Below are 13,699 nucleotides of genomic sequence, written 5' to 3'. Positions count from 1 at the left end.
CCCACAGCTTGGTTCACATAATCAGAAGGGCAGGGACCATGTGAACTGAAAAAGCAATCTGACAGACAGTGGGCTAACTCATGAGAGACAGCCTAAAAGCAGAATTAAAACAATAACACTATTACCAACGAGCTGTGATGTGACGTCAATCACAAGAAGCAGAATCCAACCATCCTACTTTTCTGATGTATACTGATTTGATTGCACATTGGCATTTATACTTTTAAAACAACAGTAACAGCGATTCTGTCAATCTTCCCAACAATATTTACCATTCCTATGGCATTCCATCCTCTGGCACATTATGATCTACAGCAGAGACTCACTGAAACATTGCAGCTATGGATCCCTTTACTTTACGTTTTGACATAGACTGACATATTCATAAATAATTCATTTATAACGATTCATAAATAAGTACACACACACACGAGACACTGAGGTCATATTTGGCGGAGATGTAGTCGTGTTCCTCTCTCCGGCAGTCCTCTTAATGGATGCTGTGGAGCACATTTTGTTCCACTTTGTGCCAGCGTCGATGCCAAACACCACATTCCCTTAGCTCACGGATTCTCAGTTCTGTTCCTGGGGGCCCCCTGCTCCGCACGTTTTCCATCTTTCCCTGCTCTACCTACCTGACTGAACTCATCAGTGGCACTTTTGATTAGCTGAGCACACCTGATTCAATCAAGAGCAAGAGCACTAATTTCAATCAGGTGTGTGTGGAGCAAGGATAGACAGAAGATATGCGGGACAGGGGGGCTCCAGGCAGAAAAGAACAGCGCTGCAAGTAGATACACGGCATTCCAGAATATATGGAATTCCAGTATCACTTTCATCCTTACGCTACTCTCTGAGTTTGGCTCATGGATCTCTCTCCATGTGAACTAAAGGTGCGTGCATTAAATTTATGATTATTATTATTGCTAATAATAATAATAATAATAATATTAATAATAAAAGTAATAATAAAGGTGATAATAATAATAATAATGATAATGATAATAATAATAACAATGGGTTACATGTATATATTGTTATATGTAAGCAATTTGTACTGAAGAAAAAAAGATGCTCATTCCCTTAGATAAAGTACATAAGCCCCAGGATCCTGTGATTTGAGCAAATTCACCACGGTTCAGTGACAAACGAGGTACAGTGAAACAAACAGGGATGGGACTAACTCAGTATTGAATTAAGTAATTCAACAGTGGTCATGCTTGTTTTACCAACCGGTTTTCTGACTGATGTTCTCCTTGCAACCACTGATGAATGCATATTTCTGTGCTAGAGGCAGCTACAGCCAGACTTGAAAAAAGAGGAAAAAAATGAAACGGAAAAAAGGAAGAAAGTGCTGTAAACCAAGTAACCGATATAGCCAAGTGTCTGTCTGAACAATGAACGAAGACTTTCACAGAATTTTGCCAAGTACCGCACATGCATACGTGCACATGCTACAACTGTTTCGACGGCAGAGGTCGGAAAGAACCCACAGCTGGGCCACGTGATCTGACAAAGTGTAGAGACACACCTTTCCTTTCCAGCCTAAAAATAAGAGCTGCTGAGTTTCATTTACTCAAGCTTTGCTTCAGAACCCAGCACACACACACACACACACACACACACACACACACACACACACACACCAAAGCCGCAACAATGCCGCTGTTTCCAACGGCCTGACCCGTTTAGCGAGCGGACTCCTCTCTCCAGGAGTCTGCATGGCTCAGGCCCGGAACACATTTCTTTGTTCCTCCCCAACTAAACATATTTCAGATAAATTCAACCCCACACAGATCACTCAGTGCTCAGTGGAACATAAATACTCAGTTACAAAAGCAGTCTAGGTCAAAGTTGGAAGATATATCTACCTTTATCTACCTTTATAAAGTGTGATTACTTTGACTTTTTAAATTTCAAATCCTTCCATCTGACCTTACTTACTTATATATTCGCTGCTCAGGGGCACCGGTACAACAAATCCTTTAGGTTACAGAAACTATAGCCTACAATACCATAGAGCACAAATGTCAAAAACTCATGGCAAAAATAGAACCAAAAAAAAAAAAAAAAACAACCATAAAAACAATGGAAGGCTTGATGGAGCGAAAGAGCCTCTCGAGGACCGGCCGCGCTGTTAGTGCCATGCGAAGGTCACGTGACTACTTTGTGAGTCACTCGGTCCTTGGGGAAGCCTTGGCCTCGACTAGCAGGGGCCAGGGGCAGGGACAGCAGGTCTCACGAGACTCGCCAACGTCAGGGAAGGGACAGGACAGAGGAGCCATTTAAGTGGCTCCCATGAAAGGCCCCTCTGAGCCTCAGAGAAAAATCAGAGGAGCAATAGTTTGGAAATCGCGAGCGCAGTGACGGGAAAACATTCCGACTGAGTATGGGAACTCATTCAAAACATTTTGAGAAAAGGGGTCCCGCAGACAAGCCACCGGACTGAGATACAGACAACAAGAGACCAACTGTCGATGAGCCCTCTGTGCCTGACAACAGCTAACGTTTGGTCCTAGCCCTGGGGAGATACGCCTCCATGTGTCTTTAGGCTCCCCCAATAAATACCACTCACACTCCTGACTGAATTAACGAGAGCTATCTGCTATATACTGAATAAACCATGGAACTGGCAGGCTGGAGATCCAGAATTGCATAATGGAGCAAGCAAGCATTTTTTGAAAAAGGGTATATTTCAGCTCTCAAAGTATCCAGATATTGAGGAACGATTAGGAACATTAAATCTGTCACTGATCATCAGTGACACAGCTGATATTAGGAGTAATATCCATTTTCTAACCATTGAAGTTTCCAGCCGAAATGTGGCTAAATCTAAAACTACTACATGAAGCTTGTGCTCTGTACAGATGAAGGGAAGTGAGTTGGAAGCACCTGGCATGTTAAAAGAAGATTTGGTTTAACTGGCCATATTCTAGGTGGTGTGCAGCAAGCCTGGAGGACCAGCTGAAACAATGTGTTTAATTGTTTCAGATTAAATGACCCACTGACTCTTCAAGTCGCATACACACCCTGTGTCCTCACACAGCACCACTAATGACATATTAACTCACATTCAAGAGGCTTCATGCAGCCTCTCATGCTAGACAATACAGTTCTCTGTATTGTGGTTAATGTAGTACATCCCCAGACAAGATTTACTGACCCATGAATATTGCCCACATTTGTTTTGATGAACTCTGGCAAAAATACCTGTGATGAATGCACTTTAGCCTCAAGCTCTGCTTTGCACATAAAAAGGTCACAGGATCTGTCTGCCTTAAGTGAGCTGTCTAAGCATGTACAGTAACTACAGACAAGGGCAACAATCATGACACACACATTTCATTTTAGTGGTCTGAACCCACAGTCAAGCAGTCACACAAACATAAACGTGTGTATGTGTCTGTGTTAGGGGAGGTGGAGGAGACGACTTTGGAACAGAGGGGGAAGTTCACGTCACATCACATTCACTCTCAGGGGACAAAATAAAACTGAAACTTTGGGCTTCTTCTTTTCCCTCCAGCAGCTGCCATTTTACATCTTGTGTAATTGTACTTCTTATTTTGACTGGTGAGGCAATTCTAGAATCACACTCTATGGAAGGACCAGATAGGTTGATAAAATTCAAAAGTGTTTTTTTGACCCCCACCCCCCACCCCACCCCACACTGTCATATTGTGCCAGCATATTATGTGAACTTCATTGTTCTGTTTTGAGCCCCTTGTGGGCTATATGCCTTACCTCGTAGACACGGTCACATTTTGTGCTCATGCTTGTTTAGTCACTATTGTAATTAACTGGAATTTTGTGATGTCATCGCCTACCTTGGGAACCGGCTAGTGTACCAAACAAGATGTCTTATTGCACAAAAACATCATTCTTTCGATGGGAACATTTTAACATCTGCAGTGTCTGCCCGGACTCAAGGAATGCGAAGAATTGGGACTCTACTTAAAGTCAGACCCTTGGGAAGGCAAAAAAAAAAAAAACAGACAACAAAACAAAGTTCAGTGAACAGGTTCAGACAGTAAGATACCTCAATGAAAATGATGCAGGGGAAGTGACTGTGGCATAGTCTGCTGCCCTATGCTGTGACAGCACTCATAATGCTAGCAGTCCCTGCTATCCCCCACCAGATCAATGTTTGGACACACAAACCACAAGCCATGTCTGCAGAAAATACCTTCAGTGACTGAGCCTGTAACATCATATGCACCCAAATGAACCTTACATTTTTGGATGGAGCCTTGACTTGACAGCAGACCATGTTTGCTTCTGAGAGAGGAGGTTATCACAACGATACAGAGGGTCAAGGAGCACAGAGTAATAAGGAAGCCTCAGTTGAACTGGTGCTTGGCAAAGACATTGCCGCCTGCTAACAAATCAACAACCAACGCTTCCTTCCCTTTAAGTTCATGATAAAGGCTGTGCAACCTTTTCCAAGCGGTACAAGTTTCGTCTTCTTCACCGTTAACATATTTATAGCTTTGCTTTGACCAGATAGCCCTGAGAGATTATGGCCCCAGTGTCAGTAGCAGTTTCAGTACTCTTATACCAAAGGAGCCTCTAAGACAAGGAAGCTACAGAGGTCTAGAGCAGGGAAGAGACTGTCCCAAAATCCCAGGTTCAACCAGGGAAAATCTGTGAGAGGCCCTGCCTAGGAGGGGAAACTGAAAAGGTTTCCCCCTGTCAGTGTCACACTGTGTTATAAATTACAGAGTACGTTCCTGAAAAACCAGCAGCATCCCCTGTCACTATAATTTGCCATTAATGACAACATGAGCACATTTTATAACAGAAGTGTGACACTGTTATCTTGTTATTATTCAGGGCCAGAGGAAATTCAGATGAAAAGGAACTTGAGGGCTGTCCGGTTCCACGGACGCCCCCATTAACACTGTAATTTGTTAAAAAAAAAAAAAAAAACATTCACATTTCCAATGTATCAACAAGACATGTCAACTGAGCCATAAGCAGCATTGTGAAATAGGAGAAACCATTTATCCATGCCAATGTCCCCCACTAGAAATGGCACACTGACTGCAGATGGAATTCCCCTGGCTCTCTGAGATCATGGTTTGATGGTCTCATCATGAGCCAGTCAGTGACATGAAATCTGAAAGAGCTGCGGACCTGAAACTCAGGCGACAAAGCCTCAGTGTTGAAACTGCCGTGCAGAAAGGAGGAACTTGACTGGGAGGTTCCTCCACTGCTTTTTCGACAGAAGCGGCCTAGTGGCAGAGACACAATTCTCTCTCTGGAACAGGGAACTAAAGCGACTTCCTTTTTTTTTGGGTCCAACGTTCCGTCAAAGGAGTTATGAAAGATAGTCAACTTGTCACCACAAGACAGCAAAAGCACAGATTAAAAACACTGAATATCACAGAAATGTGTAGGTAGATACCTTGTTCATCACTAAATTTTAGAATTTCGGAAGTGGTCCCAACTACCAATCTAGTGCAAGAAAGATGGATAATCTTTCAAAATACTGAGAATTCTTCATATAAACAAATAACGCCACCTTGTGGTGCGCTATCATTTACTCGTAATGCAGAGGCCTAAAAGTGCTTCTGTACTAGCCTATGCCCCTAAGGTCACCATCTCTTAATACAGCTCAATCACCTCCTGATGGAACAGATATGAACAGAATAGAAGACTTGGTAAACTAAACGCCTCTTTTGTCACACCAGTTCCCCTTCACGACGGCGACCCTACGGAGAGTGAACGTTCCTCCCATTCACTCAACCATTCTTTCCCTCTCTCTCCCTGCAGAGAGAGAGCCAAGGCCTCTGTGCGTAATTTAAACACCTCCCCCACCTTACAGCAGGCAGTATTTCTGCCTTTGGAGCACTCCTCCAGGGCCAGCAGTTAGCCAGATAATACCAACAGTTGTTGAATGCAGTTGTAAGAGGGTACATATTCTAAAAATATAAGCCGCTGAATAGAGTCTCGTACATCAAAGAAGGAATGATGTCACCCACTGATAACCTCCATCTGCTGGACACAACTCCCCCAATATGACCACACCAACAACAACCCAGCTCATGACTTATTCATAATTGTTCATTAACACACAGACATAGACACACACAGACATACACACAGACACACAGACACACACACAGACATACACACAGACATACATACACACACACACACACACACACACACACACGGCTCCCCTGCTGAACAGATTGTGAGGTGTCTGGCCACATCCCAGACTGCTACATCTGCATTTCTCTGCTCAATGGCGAATAAACAATGTCTGGTATGTCATCAAGAGCACTGGAGCCCAATGTCAAGGAGACGGCTAAGTAAACCACAGAAACCTTTGTGCAGAGTCCTAGATATTGATACCAGAACTTAATATTTAGAACACCACTAGCCAATGTTCTCTCCTCTCTCTCCCTCACATATACTTAAACACACACCCACAAATACACATACACATACACATACACTTTCCTCAGCTCTTTAGAATCCTGTGCCTTACAGTGACATCACAATCACACATAAGTACCAGCAATTCCACTAGCCCCACTGACAGAGGGCTGCATTTTAAGCCTGCCTTTACACACTATCAACTAACATCTAATGCCTCCCTTTTTCATTCTCCAGCATCATAATCCCAGCCCTCAATGATGAAAGGCCAGTGAGGTTAACTCAAAGTCCCTTTGTGCCCAGAAATCCCTCTGGCAAAAAAAAGTTCAAAGGCAGAGCTGGGTCACTGCACATGTCTGCTGAACTAGAGAGCAAAAAGCAGGGAATGGATGGGAGAGAAGCATTTGGAAATTTCAATAAAGGGTCTGGGTTTGCAAAAAGGGTAGAACGACCAATGACACTGCAGACAAGTATATTTAGAAGTTCTCATTGAGGATAACTGGTTTTCAGAAGACTGAAATTTCCACTTAACTCCTAGCCACATGGGGCTTGGGGGATAGGGATCAGTCAAACCAGCTGATCTCCTCTGCGGATGTGTTGGAGAGTCTTTGGGAGGCGGAGGCAAATGTCCTGCCAACCTCACTCCTCTGGGACTCGGAGCCAGCAAACTCCACAGAAGACCACGGGGCTCTTCAAATGCACGCCCCCCTCACGAGGTCAGAATCTAAACCCACATATGTAAACATCTGGCAAATGCTCGGATTGCCAACAGATGGCGAAGAAATCCAGTCATTTGAGAAATTACAGCTTTAACAGGGAATCATGGCTTAGCTTTTACACTCTCTCATGTGCAAAGAAGACCTACACTGCGGATAAATACACAGCACTCGCAGTCAGGCAGACATAGCCTTTTACTAAATATAAGCACTACTTGTATGTAGCACAGGAATGACCATGCCTTTGAGTTACCTTCGAGTTAGAAGGACCATTTTTAAGACACCGCACAGAACAAGGCTACATCTGATAAAATGCACAAACACTGACATTTACCACTGTACTCACATTTACTTAAGAATCATAACATGCTATGTATCAATGGTTGTAATGTACTGAACATTTAAAATGACATGATTTACTAACTTGCAAACATGCACTACACATTTCCATCAAATGAGCCAAGCTTAAAAGCTCTTGGGCGCCTCTCTAGAACAAGAATAAATGATTACAGCGTAGTATCGATCGACCCTTTACTTCTAAAAGCCGTACGAAACCACTACCAGACGCCACACCCCATTCTCACACGCATCGACTGAACAGACGAAACACAGCAAGCTCTCGCAAAACACTATCACGTGGTACGGCTGAGTGACGTCACGCAGGCAAGCACAACCGGAGAAATAGTCCAACAGTACAGCAGGTCAAAAGTGCCTGGAATATATCCATATCATAGTTTCAGCCATGTGGAATCAGGTCTGATAAACTGTCCACATTACACAAGACTCATTTTACCCACAGATACATGGAGATACATGAAATCTACTTGTCCTCTTAGCTACTCAAGACGTCAGTAGCCAATATCTAATGCGTTACATATGCATGATGTTCTGAATCCAATAAATAAATAAATAACCACTCAATCCATGACTCCTAACCATCTCTTCGCATTCCTGATCACTCCGGTCACACCCAAACACAATGGGCATAGTAGAGGATCCAGCTATTAATGTCGGCTAACAAGAAATAATACTACTTTTTTAATGTAGACTGGAATGAGAATGACTTTCCAGGCAAGAATTCCACTCCCTCAGAAACTATGGCTTAGGGCTCGCCTGAAGAGTTGCTGTTGCTAGCATCATTGTTAAGTGAAGTTCCGAAACTCTCGTAAGACCAGCATTTTCTCAGTCATGCCTCAAAATTTCTAGAGATAACTGGGCTTTTCAAAACTGCGGGGTTACAATAGCCGGCCAGCTAACAAGGCGTAGCCTAAATGGGCTAAATAAATTGCATCAACTACGAAATGCTGCGAGTTAGTTACTTTAGGAGTTAGAGCAACCTACTGTGAGAAATGGGCTTTAAAGCAAATCATAGATCATGTTAATGTCCGCAAGTTCTTAAAACACAACGTTACCCACCCAGCCAGATTTGTTCGTCATTCTCATACAACCTAGTGCAGACGGTAAAAACACCAGTGTGTTGCGATAAACTGCCAGCTTTATAACATGTACGCAGACATATCACATTAGTTTACTAATCGCAAGCAAGCTTTTCAGTTCTCTAGCAAATAAGCCAGACAGCACGCTCTTGCAATGACAATAATTAATTAGCCAGCTAAAGATTTCAGTTTACTATACTTCGCAATTTTCTCACCAATAAATCCAATCCAGGGTAAAAGAATTGCTTACCTTGGCCATGTTAATCATTTTAATTTCGTTCCTTTGCCCGACAAGACTATTGCACTATTCATTCTGACTGCAACTCGCAAAAATGTGTGGGGATTTCCTCGCTCGCAGTCCTAGCTTGATTCGATTGGCCGGGTGTGGATGAGTCACATTTTTTTCCTTGACTTTGACCAACATCCACTGAGGGATACTCGCGAAATTACGTGAAGCGGACAGAAACAGAAACGAAGAGAATACGTAAAGAAAGGAAAATTTGCGGCGAGTACATTACATTTTATTTTTAAAGTACACATTTTGAAAACGATGGGCGTTACAGAATCCATTACCGACGACTTTGTCCCATATGGCTGTCCCACGGTCATGCTCTGCCGAAGCATAGCACTGAATGATTAGAGAGAGATAAGACTGCAAACGTCAAAGGTAACGGTACCTAGACCAAGATATGATAGCTTCTGTAGCTGAATACTTTTGAGGCAGCATATAATTCTAACCACAAGAAGGCAGTTGCATGTTTTCCATTGTCATATTGTGCCGAGACCGCGAAATTTGGAAATTATAACTTGTACAACGTACAAAGAAGCACAACAATTTACCTACTTTGCAACTTCACTTAACAAGAAAAGCCTCATTTCCAAAAAGAAATCAATGAAAAATATACATTGTGTAGCCTAATGGAATGTATTGCTTTAGGACGTTTGTAGGACGTTTTGTCTGAAAATCTGTGATTAAGACGCTGACATTGCTTGCTCTCTCAGAACGTATGTCCTTTTTAGCTCTGTAGTTTAACTGTATAAAACTGTCGAAACTAAAATCGTAAAATGGCGAAACTACTTTAGCAGGGTAATGTGCTGCGTATCTAACTAACTAGCCTACAGTTAACTAGATGGATGATTTGTTCCCACTTAAACACAAACATAATGATAGCCCCTACCGTTATCAACTCAAAGTGTCCTACCCTGCTCGCTGACACTGAAGAGAGGAGTTTCGGGGGGAAAATCCGTAAGTGGTCCATAATTGTTTTATGCGATACAGCGAGCTAATTGACAACATCCTGTCATGTGTCTCGTCCAGCATTGAATTATGTAGTATCCCATTTAGCTAATAATGTCAGATGGCTTTAGCTAATTAGAATAACGTTCAATTACATGAAAAGTTGTAATTTAGCTAACTATAGGCCAATACCATTCCTGGCGAATTTCCTTTTTAGAAAACGCTCTCAGTACCAACAACAACAACCCCTGCACATGCATTCATAATTCTAGGTAAAGTTGCTGACTGTGCAAGAGGGGAAAAAAGGTATTTCCATTCCCATACCGGGAGTCGAACCCGGGCCGCCTGGGTGAAAACCAGGAATCCTAACCGCTAGACCATATGGGAACTTACGGTTATGGTGAGCTATTCATTTGATACAAGTATTACTTATTCTGAATCTACGTATGCCTATGGGATCACTTTGACTGAAATAGATTGCTTTACGAAATGAAAATTACATTATCAAAATCAGCTGAATGTAATGTAACTACAGCAAAAGGTATGAGTACACGGGGAAGCAAGTCAATACGTTACGACCCGGATGGTTATTAGATAGGTAGCGATCTGTAATGATTGTAGCAATTGCTGCCGCTTAGTGTCCATTGATAGAAACCCACGGAATAAAGTAACATTAACGTTACTTTACAGGTTTTGTAACTGAAAGCATCGAAGTGTCGAAGCTGATGCTGTAATGGCAGTAGCTCAGTGAGGGCGCTTGAACAATATCCGACGTTAATGAACATTAAAGTTGGCAGAAAATTAGCGCACCAAATGTGATATACATAAATTGGGGTAGTGAACCATTTTTAATAATATCATATGGCAGGAAAATAAGGTGGCCGGTGAGAAGAAATCTAAGTTTTGGTATTTACTATGTGGCCATGATATTTAAACATAACCAATTTGCGCTTACAGAAGTCAATGTTTGTAATGACTCATAGCACAGGATCATTGTGGGTATTTCCATAGGAAACTCCAAAAAGGTCCTGTTCGTCAGGGCGTGGATTCAGCATGATGTCAAAAGTGCAGCACAGGTATGGCCTACATTGACTCAACTCCTCATTTAGACTGAGATCTGGTGACTGGGAGGCCACTGCAGTAAATTGAATCTACCCTCCTGTTTCCGGAACCACTCCTGGACAGTCCTAGTCTTGTGGCATAGAGTAGCATCCTGCTGAAAATGTCCATTTTCAGATGGGAGTTTGGACTGTGTCCTTCATAGAATGTGACTACTGTAGCATTTCTGTGCAAATCAACTTTGAGAGGGCAAGCAATCTCATCTCACAGTCCAAGTGTTTGTAAATTGAGGCACATTTGATTGCTGTTTGTCTAAGTGAAACCATTGCAATACTGTGATATTCAAGGAAAGTATTGAATGATTAATGCATAGCTACAGGGGGTAAATAAAATGTTGGAAATCCAAATTGATAAAGATCTTGTATTTTGAAGTAACTAAATCAAAATTTAAAAGAACCCTATATGTGTTTCATAGAAGTGTCAATACTAATTACTGACATTTTAAAGTCAATACTTTAATGTAAGTTTCTAAAGCAACATGAGGTCTAACAGATTTTAAAAGAGGTCAGATAGTTGGTGCCAGAATTGTAGGTGTGTCAGCTGCAAAAACAGCACATATTTAATGTGTCAAAGGGAGAAGTGTTGAAAAGCATGTCAGATAAGAAAAACTGCATCAGGAGAGAGGAACAGCGGTCACAAGCTGAAGCCCACTGACAGGGATAGAACATTAAACAGGATAAATAATGGCCTCAAAAATGATCACAAAACACCTGTGACCCAACGAACACAAAACCTGAACTTGTGAGCACAGGAAGAAAGTAATATGGGTTGATTTTTTTTTTTTTTTTTCCCCCACTCTTTCCTGAATCTTGACAGGTTTATGTTTAGAAGCCAAAGCCAAACAAGCCTGCAACCCACACTGTCTTTTGCTAACTGTTAAACATGATAGTTGAATATATTATATATATGTATAATTCTAGTAAAAACAAGTGTACTGTTTCTTAAACCTCAGCCATTTCTACACCAGGCATTACCTTAGGGAACAGACATAAGGAGGGTTGTACCTGAAGGCCTCTGGGCGTTGCCATCGGTGTCCAAAATACGACGGGTAGTCATGCGGCTCACTGAGAGTCCTCAGGTTTTTGCAGCCTCAGTGGCCATAATGGGGTCCGTGCACCAAACCAATGGTATCATGCAGAGTCATGCTTTCCCACATTTTCAAGGAGTGCCTGTACCTCTCTGGAACCCTCTTGCCACCGGGAACCCTCTTACCACCTTTGGTGCCTACCAAGTAGAGTGGGTAATGCGCGTGAGAAAAGGCAGGCAAAAAAAAAAAACATTGCTCTTCTAGGCCAGATACTGTGAATCACTGGGTGCTGTCGCAGAGCTGCCCTTTCAGTTATACAGACACAGCTAATACAAAAGTGAAAATCCTCACAGTGAAACCTGTATTATTAAGTTAATACAACATATTGAAATTACAGTAATGGCATAATTGTATAAAAGGAAATAATGACATGGAATGGTTATCAAGAGGAACGTCACATCTTTGTGCTTCAGAAGTATTCCTCTGCATTATGCTGCCACTGACCACAAGGGGGTAGCAGAGCCTAAAATATGTTAAGTCAATAGGTGCATTTTTGTATTATATATCGACCTGAGTAGGTTGAGCATCAAAGCTCTTTCAAATAGTATTCAAAGTGATTGCTTTCTATCATCCTCCTAAGTGACACAACTCGTGCTGCAAACCTACATGCATGTGCTATGCTTTAATGATGTATTACTTTCATAAATAATCCATGCATCTTCAATTCATGTATTTTCCCCAGTTATAACTTCAGGTGTGAATGAAAAAGCACAGCCTGGATGCCTCCTTGCATAGCAGGATTTCCTGCATCACAGCCCTCAACAGCTCCAGTCCTAGAACTGATCTGAAAGGGCACCTTGGGTCATTTGTAAGTTCAACAAACACAACCAAAAGTGACAATATTCATATATATTTAAGCTGTACACACCGTAATGCTTGGTTGATCAACAAAACAGGTACAAATAAAAAAGAGCTTTTGTATTGCTCTACCACTCACCCAGAACAACAGAATCTGAGCTAAATACAATGGCAAATATGGTCTAGAACTGGCATTCCAAAAATTGTACGCAAGATACAGGTTTACCTGAAAACCAACTGCTGGTGCAGATACCCATGTAGCAACTTGCTGGCTAACTGTAGTTAAGTGCCCTTTGTTTCCCCAGGCTGTGGCCACAACATATCACAGAAGTAATGTCATTTTACACATGCACCTACAGCAATGCTCCACTGAAGTTGTGCTCTCTCCATGGGCGAGCCTATCAAACTGTTTTTTCACTGACGTATAGGTACGAACACTGCAGGAGCTAAACTGCAAATACCTACAACTCGCCTACCACATCTGACAAATTAGAACACATACGGGAAAACCACAGCTACGTGGAACCTGAAGATGGTAAAACCACAGCTAAGAAGGGATTTCTGCACTCATTCACAATGTCACTAGTGGCAATTTCTGTTAACGTTACCTCCAATTCAAATATTGGCACTGATTCCATTTTTGCTATAGATTGTAAGGGATTCAAAAAAGTTGGGTATCATTTTCATATGACTGAATTACTACATCTTTGTAGTGCAAACTTCTTAAGAAAATAAGGGTTCACTGGAGGGACAATGGAGCATTGCACAAATATAAGCCAGAAATCCCGGCTGGATCCTGGGAATCATTCTAAGACACCTTTAATGCAACTTTAGATACCTTGGATGTGGAGAAACAGAAGAACCTTGGCACTCACTGAAGAAAACATGAGGGCTAAAAACTGACATGATTTTTTTTAATGAGAAA

The 13,699-nt window shown here is 42.0% G+C and overlaps 1 protein-coding gene and 1 non-coding gene across 2 annotated transcripts in view; both read right to left on the bottom strand.

Annotated features, from left to right (window-relative positions):
- The window catches only part of elf1 (E74-like ETS transcription factor 1), a 47,660-nt gene extending 38,758 nt beyond the window's left edge, over positions 1-8,902 (bottom strand). The window contains exon 1 of the mRNA XM_036548197.1: positions 8,784-8,902. The gene's annotated coding sequence lies outside the window, so the exon portion shown is untranslated. The remainder of the gene's footprint in view (positions 1-8,783) is intronic.
- Positions 8,903-10,085: 1,183 nt separating this feature from the next.
- trnae-uuc lies at positions 10,086-10,157 on the bottom strand. The gene has a single exon. It is a non-coding gene; the product is annotated as a tRNA-Glu (tRNA).
- Positions 10,158-13,699: the final 3,542 nt, after the last annotated feature.

This window comes from Megalops cyprinoides, chromosome 16, assembly GCF_013368585.1.
Source record: "Megalops cyprinoides isolate fMegCyp1 chromosome 16, fMegCyp1.pri, whole genome shotgun sequence".
NCBI lineage: Eukaryota > Metazoa > Chordata > Actinopteri > Elopiformes > Megalopidae > Megalops > Megalops cyprinoides.
Note: the sequence above shows the minus strand (reverse complement) of the source record. Positions and strands in the feature narration are given on the sequence as shown.